We start from the raw sequence: 18,615 nt of genomic DNA on the forward strand, positions 1-18,615 counted from the left end.
CTGCATTGATGCTGCAGTTCAGGGACACTTTATTCTTACTGATTTTTTTTTCAGTTTAATTAAAAATAATGTTTACAAGGGCATAAGCTAAGTAAAGAAACAACTCTATGGGACGCCTGGGTGGCTCAGCAGTTGAGTGTCTGCCTTTGGCTCAGGGTGTGATCCTGGGATCCGGGATCAAGTCCCACATTGGGCTCCTTGTGGGGAGCCTGCTTTTCCCTCTGCCTATGTCTCTGCCTCTCTCTCTGTGTCTCTCATGAGTAAATAAATAAAATATTAAAAAAAAAAAGAAACTGAGCTCTAGTTTCTGTTGTTTGACAAAGAAGAAAGTGTGAGGAAAGAGAAGCAAAACCAAACAATAATAGCAAAATATCTGAGAAAATTTAGTATTTTTCTCTAAATGGTGTTTATTTAGTTATTTTATTCTAAATTTATGTATTTCCTTTATTTAGTAAACTAACCTCTAAAGGAATTGAGTTAGTATTTGATGGTAAGATATACTACAGCTTCTGAAACACCATTTGAAATAATCTGTCTGCATTTGGATAGCTGCTTTATGAAACAGTCTGTACCCTTTTTCAGAAAGATTTTGTGTTATCACTGGTTTGTATAAGTTAGGAAAGCTATTACTAAATAGTTTTGTTAGATTTGCTTTAAATAATGATTATATATACTTAGAAATGCAATAAAGAAATTTCTATTTTTATTGGGGCATTTAAGACAAAGCTTGTAATTCTTCAGTGATTTCTTTGGTATGATCACATGAATTTGGCTAAACAAATATTTTTTCTAAATAACTACTATTTGAAAAATAGAAAAATATGCTTGAAAACAAAACTAGTTTTGCTAATAGGTTGTCATTTAGTTTCTAAGTATTCATTAACCAGGAGGTGGCTAATGAGCAGATGTTTAATGAGCAACAAAAATGAATAGACAGGTTTTTTGCTTGTTTATTTTACGCTGACGGAAGGTATAGCTGTGGTTGATGAAATAAAATTAAAAAACATTCAGTTTGATGTGACTCAATGGAAGGATGTTCTAATAATAGAATTGAATATGGTGTGGAAACTTGCATTAGAATTTCAGAAAAGTATTGATATAATTTTAGAGGTAAATGAAAATAATTCATGAATAGCATTAATAAAGGTATAGAAACAAATGTCAACTCATGTCAATATATTATGCGATGTTTTAAAAAATATTATGCAATGTTTTCTTGCCCTCTTTTGTATCTCATTAGGTAATTGCCATGTTATTGCTCATTTACGGGGGTGGGAAATTGTGTCACTTTTTGGTTTTTCAAATTCTGTATATCCATGGATTCTTCCATCTTGAACTCAAGTTTACTTACCTGAGATTTCTTATATACTGTGCATCCCTCATAAGATAATCACAAGGCTATTAGAAGAGCATTAGAAAGATCTGCACACACCTTTAGTCGTAAGATATTCGGAAAATTAAATGAATTTGCATTTTATAAAAGGGAGAATCCCAGTCTTCGGATGACTTTTCCATTTTGAGACAGCTGTTTTTTTTCACTTTCTTCTATTTGGTCTATCATTTAAAGCTAATTTTCAGATACAGAACTCTTAAATTTTGGTCTCCTAAATGAAATTTTTCAAAGAAGCCAGTTGTTATCCCTTTACCTTAATAAAAATCCTTTGCTGGTCCATCTGTGCAAATATTTCCTTTTATGGGCCTTCAAGCATTATATTTTATTAATGATCTGTTGTAATTCTACTTCACTTCCCTACAGTAATTACCAAAGCAAAAATTACAGCTTTTCTCTGAATTTTACCTTATGCCTGTTGATGAAATCAAATTGTTTTCTTTAACCCCCTTCTCAGTCTAAATCTGGAACACATTTTGGGGAGTATTGCAGCTGAATTAATCATAATTTATTCCATAATTTATCTCTGCAGCCATAAAGGAAATATTATAATATTATACTAATATATTTGTCTTTATTTTTATATTTAATTTATATGCTGATGCAGCCAAACTGTACAGATTAAATACCCTATAATGATCAAATTCAAGTGTAATTTTTCATGTCCATAAAATACCACAACATTAGGCTTCTAATTACATGTTTGATTCTTTTTAATGGATTTATAATTGATGGCAAAGACCCCTCTGAATTGCCTAATAAAAGGAGCGTGAGAATTGGAATCAGCCACTGAATACCACAGCCACTTCTTCCTCTGTGTTACTATAAAGGATTTATCTGTGTGTTACTCTAATGATGTTTTCATTTAATATTCTAGTTAATATTACGTAACATTATGCATAGAAATGAGCTTTGGAAAATGTAAATAGAATGCAAGTGGAGGTGTTAATATTGTAGTAGGAGTGTCTGAAGACAACCTAATTATTATCCTAGATTATTAGAAGCACAGTGATCCTACAGGTCTGTCTTGGGTCAAGTGACTGATTTAAGGACTGGACTGCTTACATTGACTAGAACTTGCAAAATTTAGATGTTTATCTAATTCACACTGAGTCCTGTATAACACAAAACTAGGTCTATTCCTCATGAATCCTCTTTAGTATGATCACTTCTTAATTTATTTCACAAACTCTCCCAATCTATACCAGAGATAGAAAAATGAAAGTTATAAATTTCTTTAAGGAAGCCCTGGAGAAATTATCATTTTAGAATCCATGTCATTTAATTATGCCAAAATCTATTTTCAGCAGAATTTAAGTCAGAGATTATGTGCTACGCATGTGACTTTTTTTGAGGAGGGTTTATGAATATCAGCAGAATTCTAGAGCCTCAAGAATATGCATTAATTCACATTGCTCTCTGTGTTCCTCATTGACCCCTTTGGTTCGTTCTTTTTAATTCCAGCTCAATGTTATGCCAACCCCACTTAGTCTAGTATTCACTTTTAGATTTGCAACATTTTTGTCTTGCTGGAATGTAAGATACTAAAGTCAGAGCCTGTGTCTTATTGATCTCTGGATTCCCCGTAGAGTTCATCACTGGTCTAGCAAGGGAGCTGAAAGATGTTTTAGTACTGAGTGTTTTACCTTCTTGGTGCTTTACTGTCTTGATCAGGGAAATGAAAACGAACACATTATAAAAGTCCCTGTGTGATTGTTAGAGTTAAATGAGTTAATGCCCTAGATTAGTGCTTAGAACATATAGGCATAAAAATGTTAGCTATTATTGGTTATCACAAGTGTTCTTTTCTTGGAGGTTGTAGGAACCCTGATAGTGCTATCCAAAATGAATGTGCCTGTGATATTAAATATTTGTTTGGTAACAGTATTTGAACCTTGATTTCTTTTATCAAGTGACTTTGAATTTGTCAGTCTTCAGACCAAGTAATCTGGGCCCAACCTCACTTGGTTTCCACTAAAAGGGGGGTTTGTACCAGCTACAGAGAAGGCTGTCAATAGCAGATTTTTAAAAAGTTTTTATTTAAATTCTGTTTAATTAACATATGGTGTAATCTTAGTTCCAGGTGTACAATTTAGTGATTCAGCATTTCCTTATGACACCAATGCTCATCACAAGTGCCCTTCTTCATCCCCATCACCTATTTAACCCATCCACTCCTCACCTCCCCTCTGATAACCACCAGTTCTCTAGATTTTTGTTTCTTCAGGAACTGCTTCAGTTGTAGATGATCCCATGCTTAAGGTCATTCCCTTTCTCTGGGTCTGTCTATAGCCTATAACAAGTAGAGGTGATATATAAAGGTCTGGCTTTCACTACCCAGCTCAGAAAATAAATTATAGCACCCCCCGCCAAACTCCAGAGATTCCACAGGGTTAGTTGAAGCTGCCATTGGGTCCATATTACAGTTTGGCATCTCTCTCTTCCATTTTAGAAGAGAGTGAGAGCTTGTGAGTGAGGGGTAGAGGGAGGAGAGAGAGGATCTATTTTTTTTTAAAGATTTTTTATTTATTCAGAGAGAGAGAGAGAGAGAGAGAGAGAGAGAGAGGCAGACTCCATGCAGGGAGCCTGACGTGGGACTCGATCCTGGATCTCCAGGATCACGCCCTGGGCCAAAGGCAGGCACCAAACCGCTGAGCCACCCAGGGATCCCAGAGAGAGGATCTTAAGTAGGATCATGGCTCAGTGCAGAGCCCAGCTCTGGACTTGATCTCACAACCTTGAGATCATAATCTGAGCCCAAATCAAGAGTCAAACATTTCACCCACTGAGTTACCCAGGTGCCCCAACATCTCCCTCTTCTTAAGCCTGTATCTCTCCCTCCAATTTAACAGGTGTTGATCCCAAGAGCATACCTTAATAAATATCCTAAATGCTAAAGCACCTCAGAATCTGTTTCTAGGAAACCCAGCCTGAGATACATAGTACTAGTACTTTTCACATAGTGGATGTTTAATAAACAGATATAAAATTGAGCGGAGAGACAAAATACAAAGCATTTTATCTTCAGCGTGCAAACTCAGGTGTCCTGGATTACATTTAGCTGCGGATAAGACTAAGTCACAATAGGTGCTCTGGCTCAGTGTTGTAGCTTCCACACCTGGTGAAGTGTCTGATGCCCTAACAGGCTCATGGCAAATTCTTCTCTGCAAAACAGCAGGCAGAATGTTTCTGGCTGTTTAACAACTTCTGTTGCCCGCTCCTCTTTTTGTCAACCCTTTAGGCTCTCACAAAAGTGTAGAAATATCTTTACTGCAAGACAATGATTAATGTCCTGTTTTGCATGGTTAATATGTAACAGAAACAGTGGCTTGGGTAGTCAACCTCAAGACATTTCTCCATTATTGTTATTGTTGATAACAGGCTAGTGTCTCCAATGGAAGGAGAGACTCTTTTTTTTTTTTTTTTTTTTTTTTAAGGAGAGACTCTTTTAACCATGATCTTAGTGAGCTCTATAACTGGGGACTCCCATGAAGCCTTTTTCTTCATGGATCCCAGAGATTTTCATCCAAGTCCTACGACAGGTATGACTTGTAGCATCTTTCTAGCACAGAGTAAAGATTCTGTGGCATCTGTGCTGGACAGAGTCCAAGGAATTGTCATCTACACTAAGCATTGAAAATCTTTCCTTCCTCCAAACCCATAAACTCCATCTTCCTTAGAATGAATTTCCTCCCGGAAAGACTTTTGGTCTCTTAGGCAAATAGACCTCTGGTGGCCCACACAGTAATCCTGCCAACCAGACAAGCTCAGACAGGTTAGAAACCCTATAATGAATCTAATTTAGGTTCCAGCTGGAGTTTCCACTATAATTAGAAAGTAAATGATTGTATAGTATCTTGCTTATTCTTTCCTTTAAAGCGAAAATAAAACTAGACAATAATAGACTATTAGTACAGAACTCTTGACTTTTAAGGAAATTTAGAGATAATAAAGGGTTCATAGGCTTCAGATGGTCAATTCTATTTTTTTTTTTTGTATTTTGGTGTTTTGCTGTGCTTCACTATTCCCATTACCATTTTTCACCATTTACTTACTCTTTAAGGATATGCATATATAATTTCCTTTACTTAGACACTTTTTGAATAGAAGCACAAAAAATTATAAGCCAAAAGCCAAAAAATCAGATTTTTTTGTGTGTTCTACTGTGAAGACATTGAGAATGGTTATTATAATTTTATAGAATAAATAAATTATCTTGATAGACTTATTTAAAAATTTAAAATTTGCTTCTGAGTATTTATATAGTAGTTATACGTTTAAATGTTGAAGGAGAAAATGAATTTGTAATATAAAAATTGGGGGTGGGCATCAGGGTATAGGTGATAAATTTTTTTAATCTTTTCATGCCAGCTGTATTTCCAAAATTTTTTTATTACAAATTCTGATGAAACTCATCTGTAAAGCTTATGGACTAGATACCCTTTTAAATAGTTAACATTTATTATTTCCAGTTCTTTTTATGTGTTTTTCCTTGCTTAGTTTTCCTGAATTCTGGAGGTCAACTTTGTGGACTACATTTTATAAGTAACCTATTATTATTATCTCTAAATTTAATTTTTTGCAATTTATTTTTATGTGACATCTTTTAAAATTATTAATTTACATACTTATGTTATTGGCCTCTTATATTCCTAATGCTGTATATTTTTCTCTGTTTTTTTTGGTCACAAGGATATTCTTTTTAAGAAACTAGCTTTTATTTTTAACCACTTCTTTCTGTATTTTTGTGTTTAATATTCTATTACATTAAATTAATTTTTTATCCATATTGGTCCTCAAATTTTTTCTTTATTTTATTGCTCATTTTCTTCTTTATAGTATATACTATCAGTGAGTATGCAAATAGTATAATATATACATATATATGTAATATATACACACACATACTATATACATATACTCTTCCCATAGGTTTAGATTTGAACTATTCTTTTTTTTAACTCTGTATCTTTATATAATTGGGAATCTCAGTTTTTATTTCCTTGTAGGTTTAGAAGATGATCCTTAGAAATACCAATTACTCAGCCAACTCAACATCTAGAATGAAATTTCTTATTTTCAGTGGTTTGACTTCAGAATTAGAAACTAATTTTGATAAAATAAGCATTGTATACTACAGGTTATTATTCCCCAGTCAACTGTCATCACCAAAGCTTTTTGTTATTTTGTGCTATTGCATAATCTTATCACAAATATTTTTAATAATATTGTATATTAGGAGTCTAGGCATAAATATAAATTCATTGTTGAGTATAGTTTGGACAATACTTCCATACTGTGCAAGATATAAGATATTCAGATGTCTGAGTATCTTGTATCTTATATAAGGTAAGCAAACATCTGTTTGCTTTTAAAATTCATGTTAACACTTTTACTTCAGTTTATAAAACTTGCTACTAATATACTCCTGTGCTCTAACTTCATCCATTAATGTAAAATGTGAAGATTATAACTTTGATTCAGTACATGAAGATATACTACTCATATATAATAGCTCATGACGATTATAACAAAATATATAGAAGTATGATTTGTAATCATAGACTTAATGAAATTTGCTGAAGAGTAATTATCTATGTATTAATATTAACACATATACATGTAGAATCAGTATATATTAATACCTCAAATGTTCATGATTTATGATTTTTGGGCATTCAATTATTAGACATATTGGAGAGTTCCATTTCCAAGTCTGTGCATAAGTAGAAATAAAATACCACGGCAAAGTTTAAAATATGAGAGAAAAATATTGTTTCCAGGCGAGTTCATAACTGGCAACTCTATAGTAGTAATTCAAAAAGTAAATAAATTGGTTCCAAAAGAAGTTATATCAAGCTCCACTTTAAATTGTTAGAAGATAAATGAATTGAAAATTTGACGTAAGCAATATATTTTTGTAAAAGCTAACTCAAGTCTTCCCATTAAATTTAGATTCTGAGTATTTGTCTTGAAGAGAAATATTCATGTAGGAAAAGCATGACAAAACCCAAATGTGTACTACTTACTTATAGCTAACCCTTAACTTTTAAAAAATTCTTTCTCATCGTCCTGAGAGAATAATCAATGAGAGTGTTTATATCTCATACATCTTTACAGCTAAAAGCCTTCTTAGGGTGAAATTTCTTAAGTGCAGAAATAAAGAAGCTATCACTTAAAACATCAAGTTTGGATCATTTCCTTTTATTTTAAGATTCATAGGAAAATGTATATCATAAACACGTTAATGGAAAATGAAACAATGAGCTACAGGAAAGAAATTCATGTATGGTATCTCTTTTTCTAGCATTTCTTAAGTATGGAAAAACCCAACTTTTTTACCTGTTATGTTTGGTATATATTTGATATGTCTGGATAAACAGAGAAAAGAGATTAAAACAGAGAAGCCACTGGGGCACCTGGGTGGCTCAGTCCATTAAGCATCTGACTCGATTTCAGCTCAAGTCAGGTCATGATCTTAGCATTGTGAGATTGAGCCCCATGTCAGGCTGTGTGCTGAGCGTGGATCCTGCTTAAGATTCTCTCTCCTCCTCACTCTGTCCCTCACGTCCCCACTCTCTTTAAAATACATACATACATACATACATACATACATACATACAGAGAAGCCAGTAAGGTAAGCTAAATTACTTCCCGAACACTTAGACACCAACTATGTGATCAACCTGTGATGGCATTCAAATAACTTATGGATGTGTGTGTATGTGATTATGTTCACTGGGCAACTTAGTACAATAGTTTAAAAGTAACCTTATCATCTCTCTTGATCTAGCAAGATATTATTTAATAGGTCATGAGCAGGAAACTACACTGATGATTCCCTTTACTAAAAATAATGGTAGGTTTAACATATTAATAAGATATGTTTTAGGTAGAGGATAATGATGGGAAGCCCTAGATAGTTTGAGAGCAGTCCTATTTGATCAGTGTCTTCTTAGTCTGTGCTCATTAATTAGAGGTAGAATGAACTCTCAAAAGGACAAACAGTTTCTTGGTTACTTTTGTAAGTACAAAAGCATATCATATCTCAAAACAAAATGGGAAGCATTGGGGGAACTACTGGTAGAGGTGAGTGGTTAGGAGAAGGCTCAGGAGCCCCCCATGTGGGATTAGACTAATCACCTCATCACTCTGTGCCTGTTATTTACACTGCCTAAACCTTAATTTCCTGATTTGTAAGATCATAATAAGGAGCCTAACTCACAGACTTGGTAGAAGAATTGAAAGAGAAAACCCATGTTGATACAATGCCTGGAATATCCCATGCTCAGTAATTATGAGCTCTTATCACCATTATTATTATACTTACATATCTCTAAATGTATATTACACATTTCTATGGGACTAGAAATCCATCAGGATGAATAAAAGATAAAATAGTACACCTGTTCTTAAAGTACCTCATTTTAGGACTAGCTTTATATCCAATAAACTATTTTCTCTCTGGGGATAGATATTCTGGCTTAGGCATTCTTAACTTGCACTGATTCAACTACTGTCTGTGCCCATGGTTAAAAAACAACAAACAAAAAATGAGAAAAGCCAGTGTCTATATAATAGAAACCTTATGAAGGCTGACAGGATTCATTTTAATATCTAAACATGGAGTCGGGTTGTTGTATTTATTTATGAAACTTCCCAAGAGTGTATACCTTGATCAACAACATATATTGAATATATTTGTGAAGAAAAGGGCAGAAACATTGTGGAATTCCAACAGAAATTAATGAGGAAATATATTTTATTTGACTTTTCCTTATTTTCTCCTACAGTGTAATTTTATTTTACATTTGTAGGACTATGTTGCCCGTTCTTCTAGCTCATTTATCAAGTTGCAAAAATTCCTCAAGAGACAAATTAAAATAAATAGATAATTGCCAGTGGAGAGCAAGTGACAGAGATATGTGTTGTTTTTATCACAAAAGACTTCTACTATTACTTCTAAAGAAAAAACTGATCTGAAAGGCAAGGAAGAGACAGTCTTGTTCAGGGTTACTTAATTCATTGAACTGTTGCTACTCTAGAAAGTTGGAGTGCAGCTTTGATTTATGCAGTTAAAAATTGAGAATAAACAGAGATAGAAATGGATATTGTAATGAAAAGGCAAAGGGCAACCTGCAGATTTGAGAAGGATACACTTCAGTAATTGGAACTGGAATCATGTAACATCAAAGAAACCAAACAGTTGGCTCTTTCTACCTTTTTTCCTCTCCCATCTATTTTTTGGCATTATAGAACCTCTTTAATAATATGTTGGAGTGAATACTTTTTATTATCCATAATCCTAATTCTTTGAAAAATACCTTTTAAGGAGTGTTTCTTTGTTATATATTTTGCCTGGAAACAATCTTAAATATAATTATTGAGTCACTATATTGTATACCTGAAACTATTAAAACACAATGTTAAATATACTGAAATTAAAATAAAAAACAATAAGCACAATCTTCAAGAGCAAAATGTATAATATTACGTTTATGGTAAACATATAATATGCTTATATAAATAAGCTCATATAAATATATAATATATATAACATAAGATGCATAAAATATAAATTATACAAACATAATACTAGAAAAGATTCATTAATCTAAGATCAGATATAAGGGCAAACTTCTCTGTATGTTGGCAAATTGAATTTAAATAAAATATTTTAAGGACACCTGGGTGGCTCAGCAGTTGAGCGTCTTCCTTTAGCTCAGAATGTGATCCCGGGGTCCAAGGATCCAGTCCCACATCGGGCTCCCTGTGGGGAGCCTGCTTCTCCCTCTGCCTCTGTCTCTGCCTCTGTGTGTCTCTCATGAATAAGTGAATAAAATCTTTAAAAAAATATTTAAAAAAATAAAAATAAGACAACAAATAGATGGGTCCTGGTTTTTTTTTTTTTTTTTTTTTTTTTTTTATCCAGTCTGAAACCCTGCGCCTTTTGATGGGGTCATTAAGCCCATTCACGTTCAGAGTTACTATTGAAAGATATGAGTTTAGTGTCATCATGATACCTATTCAGTCCCTGTTTTTGTGGATTGTTCCATTGGACTTTGTCTTAAAGAGGAATTTTAAGAGTCCCCCTTAAAATTTCTTGCAGAGCTGGTTTGGTGGTCACATATTCTTCCAGTTCCTGCCTGTCTTGGAAGCTCTTTATCTCTCCTTCTATTCTGAATGAGAGCCTTGCTGGATAGAGTATTCTTGGCTGCATGTTCTTCTCATTTAGGACCCTGAATATATCCTGCCAGCCCTTTCTGGCCTGCCAGGTCTCTGTGGAGAGGTCTGCTGTTAATCTGATATTCCTCCCCATATAAGTTAGGGATCTCTTGTCTCTTGCTGCTTTAAGGATCTTCCCTTTATGTTTGGAATTTGGAAGCTTCACTATTAAATGTCAAGGTGTTGAACGGTTTTTATTGATTTTAGGGGGGGGGTCTATTTCCTGGATCTGAATGCCTGTTTCCCTTCCCAGATTAGGAAAGTTTTCAGCTAGGATTTGTTCAAATACATATTCTGGACCTCTGTCCTTTTCGGCGCCCTCGGGAACCCCACTTAAACGTAGATTTTTCTTCCTCACGCTGTCACTTATTTCCCTTTATCTATCCTCATGAGGTTCCTCAAAGAGTTAAAAATAGATCTGCCCTACGACCCAGCAATTGCACTGCTGGGGATTTACCCCAAAGATACAGATGCAATGAAACACCGGGACACCTGCACCCCGATGTTTCTAGCAGCAATGTCCACAATAGCCAAACTGTGGAAGGAGCCTCGGTGTGCATCAGAAGATGAATGGATAAAGAAGATGTGGTTTATGTATACAATGGAATATTCCTCAGCCATTAGAAACAACAAATACCCACCATTTGCTTCGACATGGATGGAACTGGAGGGTATTATGCTGAGTGGAATAAGTCAATTGGAGAAGGACAAACATTATATGGTTTCATTCATTTGGGGAATATAAAAAATAGTGAAAGGGAATAAAGGGGAAAGGAGAAAAATGAGTGGGAAATATCAGAAAGGGAGACAGAACATGAGAAACTCCTAACTCTGGGAAACGAACTAGGGGTGGTGGAAGGGGAGGTGGGCGGGGGGTAGGAGTGACTGAGTGACGGGCACTGAGGGGGGCACTTGATGGGATGAGCACTGGGTGTTATTCTATATGTTGGCAAATTGAACACCAATAAAAAATAAATTTATATAATAAATAAAAAATAAATTAAAAATAAAAATAAAGGCACACTTCTAGGAGTTAAAATGTTTTCTTTATAAGTAGTTTAAACTTCACTTTATAAACGTTGATGAAAATATTATACAGAATTTACAATAGCAATTACACGAAGGTCAAAAGATTACAGGCAAGAGGAGAGAGATTGCAACGAGTACTAATAAACTGTTGGGATGTAATAAAGAGATGCGATTACTTGTCAGTGGATGAATTGTATATTCTGCTTTCATAGTTTGAAATGGTTTAGTTCCATTTTCAAGATTTCATATATATAACCCTAATATACTGAAGTTTTCCAGACTTCAAGGAGTAACCTCTACTTTTATTGTCCAATAGTTGAACGCTTATAATCCATAAGTGTAAGTGATCCCCAATCAGGACAAAGTATTTACACATTCTGCAAATCTGATTGTTACTTGTCATCTCTCATTTGATTTTTCTCTCAGTTTCTCCCTAGTTGTAACTGGGCTTCTGGGGGAGCATGTCCATGCAACTGATGCTTTTACTTTAACCAAGGCATTTCTAAAGTTGTCATTTTTAAAAGACTTTTTCCTAAGGGTTGAAGATAATATAATGCAGTGATGACACTAACTACCACAATCTGGAGATCACTTGGCTCTGCTCCTAGAGGCTTCAGGCCTCTCACCTTCCCTGGAATTTTTTTTTTTTTTAAGCCATTTCTCTCTTTAGACCCTCTTCTTCATTATGTGATACTCCCCAGATGTTACCCTACCTACAAAAGACCAGAAAATCCAACTCCTCTATCTAGATCCCAACCACTGGGAAGAAAACATGATATTCCTGCAAAGAATTTCATCCTCTCAATCAAAATGACTTCTCTGTAATTAGGCATAATGCTTACCACTTCATCAAGAACCACTGCACCAGTGATCAGTAATGCTCAAGAACTCCCGGTGGATTGATGACAAATACTGTACAAAAAGAATGTACCAAAGTGGCCCCCAAGTACCTTTCTCTCTCACCACCTCCAAAAAACAAACAAACAAAAACAAAAACAAAAACAAAAACCTCTAGCTTTCCAAAGTAAAAAGAAAAAAAAATAAATGAAAGCTTGTATAGCACTTTGTTCCCATTTTCAGTAGTTTCTTTTCTTTTCTTTTTTTTTTTAAATACAATTGACTCTATTCCTACAGTGCATTCCCATTTTTAGTAGTTTAGATTTCAGAAATACTGGGATCTAGTTGTTGAGCGTGTGTGTGTGTGGTTGTGTGTGTGTGTGTGTCTGTGTGTATTCTGTGATGTTATTTCATTGTGCTCATGGATATCTAAGAGCAGTTTTTACATTATTATGTCAAGAACACCTAAAATACCCATCTACTCTCTAATAACACAAAGTATATTTTATTGTGCAATTTATATTAAAGGCATCACCAAACATTTGTTGATACACTCAAAGAAAAGAAAGAGAAACATATAGCAGTTGTCTATAGAGTTAGAAGTATGTTATGTCAAGGATAAGATTTACATAGATTTTGAAACACTTTGTTTTGTCAGCTATACATTCGGGTACTTGTGAAAGCAGGCTTGCACTGAAATTCACAAGAGTTGTTTTTCTTTTCTTTTTTTAAACTTCATTTATATATTGACTCATCGGGTCATGTTTTTCCATGTTGGCTAAACAAAAAAAAAATCAGTTTTTTCTCTTATAGTCCATTTTTTATTTTTTGATATATGAAAATAGCTTTTCCATTTTTCAATGCATTTCTTACTGCAGCCAACCAAATACAGATGTCTTCATATTAATTTGCATTACACTATTTTCTCCTGCCTTGTTTGAAGATTTCTTCTGCCTTGTGCTGGTGGCAGGCTGGTTGTGTTTCACATTTATGGACAGTATTTTCCAAGGTGTGTTTCTAGGATATTTAAGTGAATTTTAAGCTCTGTAACAGAAGAAACCCAACCTGAAAGGCAGCCAAAAGCAGAGTGGGGGAGAATCTATGGTTCAGATCCTATGTTCAAGGCTCTTCACTGACCCCAAAGCACTTCTAAGGACTTCCAAGGCTTTTCTGAGCAGTTTAAAAGCATAAAAAATGTAATCATTTAAACCTACTTATGGGAAATGTCCTGAAGTGCTATCTATTATTTCATCTACTTATTGAGAGGGTCCTTGTGGGTGTCCCTTCTCCAAGCTTGCCCTTAAAAATGTATTGTGGTCCTCCTACCTGCATAGTGGATGGTGCCTTTACTCAGGTTAGGTTCCTTGCTTGTGGTCTGCTGCAGTAGCACGGGGCAAGGGATGGGAGAGCATGCATGGATTTCCTGTCGTTGCCAGGTGCACCACATACACATGAATTCCTCCTTGGTCAGATGAGGAAACACACCTGTGCTGTTCAATGGGTTATTAAATTTAAATTCATGAAAATTAAATAAAATTCAATTCCTCCATCAAACTAGCCACATTTCAAATACTTAGTAGTTGCATACTGCTAGTGGCCACAATAAAAATTTTTTTAAAAAGGGAGGATCATCCATGATCATTGGTTTCCAATAGTTGCTTAAAATGTGACACTCAAACTTGACTTTAATAACCCAGATATTCCTTGACCATGGGTGAATGTATTTCTCCCTTTGTTCCTGTCTTTCTCCTCCTCTCCTCCTCATCCTCCTCTTTCCTCTTCCATCTCCTCTTCTTACAGTTGACTTGCCGACTCTCACTCTCTTGTTGTGGCATAGAAATTATTTCTTTTACAGCAACTTCAGTTTTCATTAGCTATTTCATCTACCATGTCACACATTTGACTCTTTTTTATGCTTGAAATGAAGAACTTCTTTTTATCTTATGTATGTCAACTTCTTTGCATTTTTGTGTTTTTTGATCTAGTGCATAGCAGTTGAAATATAAGAGAAATATAGATGAAGGCAGGGAAAGAAGTTTATACTATGTCAGTTGATTCAGAAGAGAATTTTTAAAGCTAAAGTTTGAAGCTAAATGTGTCAGAGATTTGGGGACATTAATAAGATATGGTATTGGAAGAAAGTAGTGTGAGCAGAGATGAAGTCTTTCAAAATTTCAGATTTGACTTTGGTTAACTTAATTTAAAACTCCAATGAGGGCAGCCCAGGTGGCTCAGCGGTTTAGCGCCGCCTTCAGCACTGGCCGTGATCCTGGAGACCTGGGATCGAGTCCCATGTCGGGCTCTCTGCATGGAGCCTGCTTCTCTCTCTCTCTCTCTGTGTTTCTCATGAATAAATAAAATACAATTAAAAGTAATAAAACTCCGATGAGATACTACCTAACACCTCTTAGGATGGCTATTACAAAAACAAACAAACAAAGAAACACACAAAAATTGTTGGCCAGGATGTGGAGAAACTGAAACCTTTGTATACTGTTGGTGGGAATGCAAAATGGTGCAGCTGCTACAGGAAACAATATGGGGGTCACTCAAAAATTAAAAATAGAACTACCATATGATCCATCAATCTCACTTTTGGATATTTATCCAAAAGACTTGCAATTAGGATTTCAAAGAGATATTAGTATGCAGATGTTTATTGCAGTGTTTTTCTCAAGAAACAACCTGTATTTCCATCAACAGATGAATGGATAAAGTACAATGAAATATTATTCTGCTTTAATAAAGTAGCAAATTCTGCAAATGTGACAACATTGATAAACCTCATAAAAAGACAAACACTGCATGATTCCATTTACATGATATATCTAAAATTGTCAAACTCATAGAATTAAAAAAATGGAGTTATGGTTGCTAGGAACTGAGAGAAGGGGAAAATGGAGAGCTACTAATCAATGAGCATAAAGTTTCAGTTAAAGAAGATAAGTAAGTTCCAGAAATCTGCTGTACAACATTGTACCTATAATCAACAATACTGTACTGTAGACTTAAACATTGTTAGGAGGTTATATGTTTTATGAAGCATTCTTAGAAATAAAAATATTTTTAAAAGTTTTATTTAAATGGAATTAATATTTCATTCTAGACTTTGTGTCTAAGAAGATGTATATGGGAGTATTTTGTAAATAGGAACGGAATTAAGCAATTATATTAGGGAACATTTTAACCTAAGAACCTTTTTATACTTAGAATACAATAGCCTGTTGTGTGTATTAATGTCATCTTTATCTTTTACATAGCATTTATGATATAAGCCATATTTTATTGAGAAGTTAAAAATGGTTTTGCACAGTATCCTCTTTGACTTTATTTTTTTTTTCCTCTTTGACTTTAACCTATTCTCAATCTCTAAAATAGTGGTTCTTAGAGAGGATGTTTTGTTCCACAGATTTAACATCTAGGGATATTTTTGGCCTTCACAATTGTGCATGAGTGTGGAGTGCTGTTAGTACTTAGTGGACAGAGACCAACAATGCTGCTAATCTTCTGCCTTGAACAGCATCACCACTGTAAACCAAGAATTATCCAATGCAAATTGTCAATAGAGTGGAGGTTGAGAAATACTGCTGTGGAAGTTAAAAGGTTGTAATGTCTGAATGATTGTTTTTGGCAGTATTTTTGGTCAGATGTAGAAATGTCCAACTTAATGGATTTTGTATAATTATATTTATTACGTGAAATATATTGTACACATGTCTGAACTATAATCTGATTATGAAGTTAGGGTTATGTTTATACACTCTTGACATATATTTTTAAAGAGTGTCTATTATAGATACACTAATCATGTATATTTATTCCATTGGTACCAAGTTCAATAGGATTTCTTATGCATAATACTCAAAGTGGTAATATTTTATTTATTTATTTTATTTCAACTTACCACATCACTGAAAAACAACAAAAGGATCACATCATTGAAAATAGTCACTGATAGTCAAACCATTTTTATATCTATTCTGATGTTCAACGACATGTAAATGTGCTACATTATAAATGCATAATCGTATCTGTGTATGTATCTGTACATTTTCTCAATCCCCTAAGTTTTAGAACATATTACTTAAAAATTATTTTATCTGAAGAAAAATATTCCAATTGAAATATGTTTAATTGTCCCTTTTAATTTTCTATCCAGATGTTTAAATTTATTCTGAAGGAGATAATTTCAGGCATCAAAAATGAGAAACATGAGTTTCAAGACGTATAGGAACATTAGTAATATTAAATGCTGAGTAAAACTGTCTATCTGGACAAGGTGTAATCTATCACACAATATTAAGCAGATGTAGAAGGTGACAAAATTGGAATACTGAGATATGTCTATTTTTTCAATAACTGTAGCTTAATGGAGGGGAGTAAGGATGGTATATGTATGTACATATGTGTATACAGATATCCTCTACTTTTGGAAAGTTCATGCTAAGCCACTTCACTTTTACAAAAGACCTACATTAATACCTGTTTTTGCTAACTGAAAAATCCAAAAAGGATTTTCACTGTTATAAAAAAAAAAGGTTCAAAAGCAGAAAATATACTTCAGTGCTTGTTTTGCAGCGAGACTTTATCAGAGGCAGGACACACTCCAAGCAACAAGAGTGGCCCCACCAACCTGCTTCCCTGGAAATTATATTTAGCATCACATGATCAAGCAGCCATAGCTTGAACTGTGCCTGTGAGCATCTGTACTCTATTTAGATTTATTTTGTGCATCTGTTAGCAAGATGCATCCTAAGGCATTGGAAAAGCTTAAGAAAGGTTATTTTTTGGGTCTGGGAAAGCTAAAGATTTTTTTCTTCCACGTAAGTTAATGTTAATTGTTTCTTTGCTTTACACTATTTCAACTTATGAAAGTTTCCATATACATGTTCTACTTTCAGATAGCAGGGGAGATAAAGATATAGGTATAGGTGTATATATGCATTCTTATTGGGAAAAGGAATACGTTTTTTTTTTTACCTGTTCACGGGCAAATTTTAATATAACAAACTTAAGCATAGGACTAGTAGAGAAGTGGGAGCTATAAAATGATGAGGAATTCCTTGATGGAGAGTGCTTTTGAAAGGAGGGCAAGTCATCCAGGATCCTAGTAAACTTTTTTGGGCAATAGCCAAATAGCAAGAAATGCTAAGAGGGAAAGGAAAAATCCAAATGAAGATGGGTCTAAAATTAAATTTTTTCTTTTTTTTCCAAGCATTTATTATATTCTGGTTAGTTAACATACTAATATTAGTTTGAGGTGTAGAATTTAGTGACATCACTTGCATACAACACCAGGTGCTCATCACGACATTTGTACTCTTTAATCCCCACCACCCACTTAACCCATCCCCTTCACCTCCCCTCCAGCAACCTTTAGTTTATTCTCTATAGTTAAGAGTCTGTTTTCTGTTTTGCATCTTTTTTTTTTTTTCCTCCCCTGTGTTCTTAAAGGATCTTCTCAGCTGGCTTCCTCTTCTCTCCAAGGTATAAAGAGGCTTAGTGGGAAAAGAGAAAGATAGTATAAGGTTTAAAAGATGTGAAGGTTCAGAATAGCTATTCATAGCGAAGAAACTAGCTATGGACATAAGCTGGAAGTGTGAAGAGTTCAACTGAATGGTACCAATCTACATAATATGCAGCTACTTTGATATTTCTATTCTAAAAGAGAGTTAAAGGCCATATTAAATATTAAACAGTCTCTTTCAGAGTGTTCTTGAAAATACAGTCTTAGTGTCATTTCAAGTTATTGCTGAGGCTTGGCTTGATTGTTAGTTGGCTGCTGTTAACAACCACAGTTATAGATACTGAACACATCATTTTTGTTCTATTGTAAGGTGTACTTCTGTTTTTTTCTGGTTTTAGAGATAAAGGCCAAGACCATTTAGATTTAGGTGCATTTTATACAACTAGATTTGATCAATGTTAATGACCCCTTTCTTTTCTGGGTTGAAGGAGGGAGAGCTTTCTTATATTTAAAAAAATGAAATTCTCTATAGATAATCTGAATGGAAACCATTCATTCATTCATTCACTGATGAATTAGAATTTAGATAGATAATTTTGCTGATGCTTAAAAGCAAAATATCCTTTAACCTTTTATTTCTTTGAAACATATACTAACTATGGCAAAA

The 18,615-nt window shown here is 34.3% G+C and overlaps 1 protein-coding gene across 2 annotated transcripts in view; it reads left to right on the forward strand.

The window, feature by feature from the left end:
• The window catches only part of NCAM2 (neural cell adhesion molecule 2), a 515,217-nt gene that overhangs the window by 39,575 nt on the left and 457,027 nt on the right, over positions 1-18,615 (forward strand). The window lies entirely within an intron of this gene.

This window comes from Canis lupus, chromosome 31 (assembly GCF_003254725.2).
Source record: "Canis lupus dingo isolate Sandy chromosome 31, ASM325472v2, whole genome shotgun sequence".
Taxonomy (NCBI): Eukaryota; Metazoa; Chordata; class Mammalia; order Carnivora; family Canidae; genus Canis; species Canis lupus.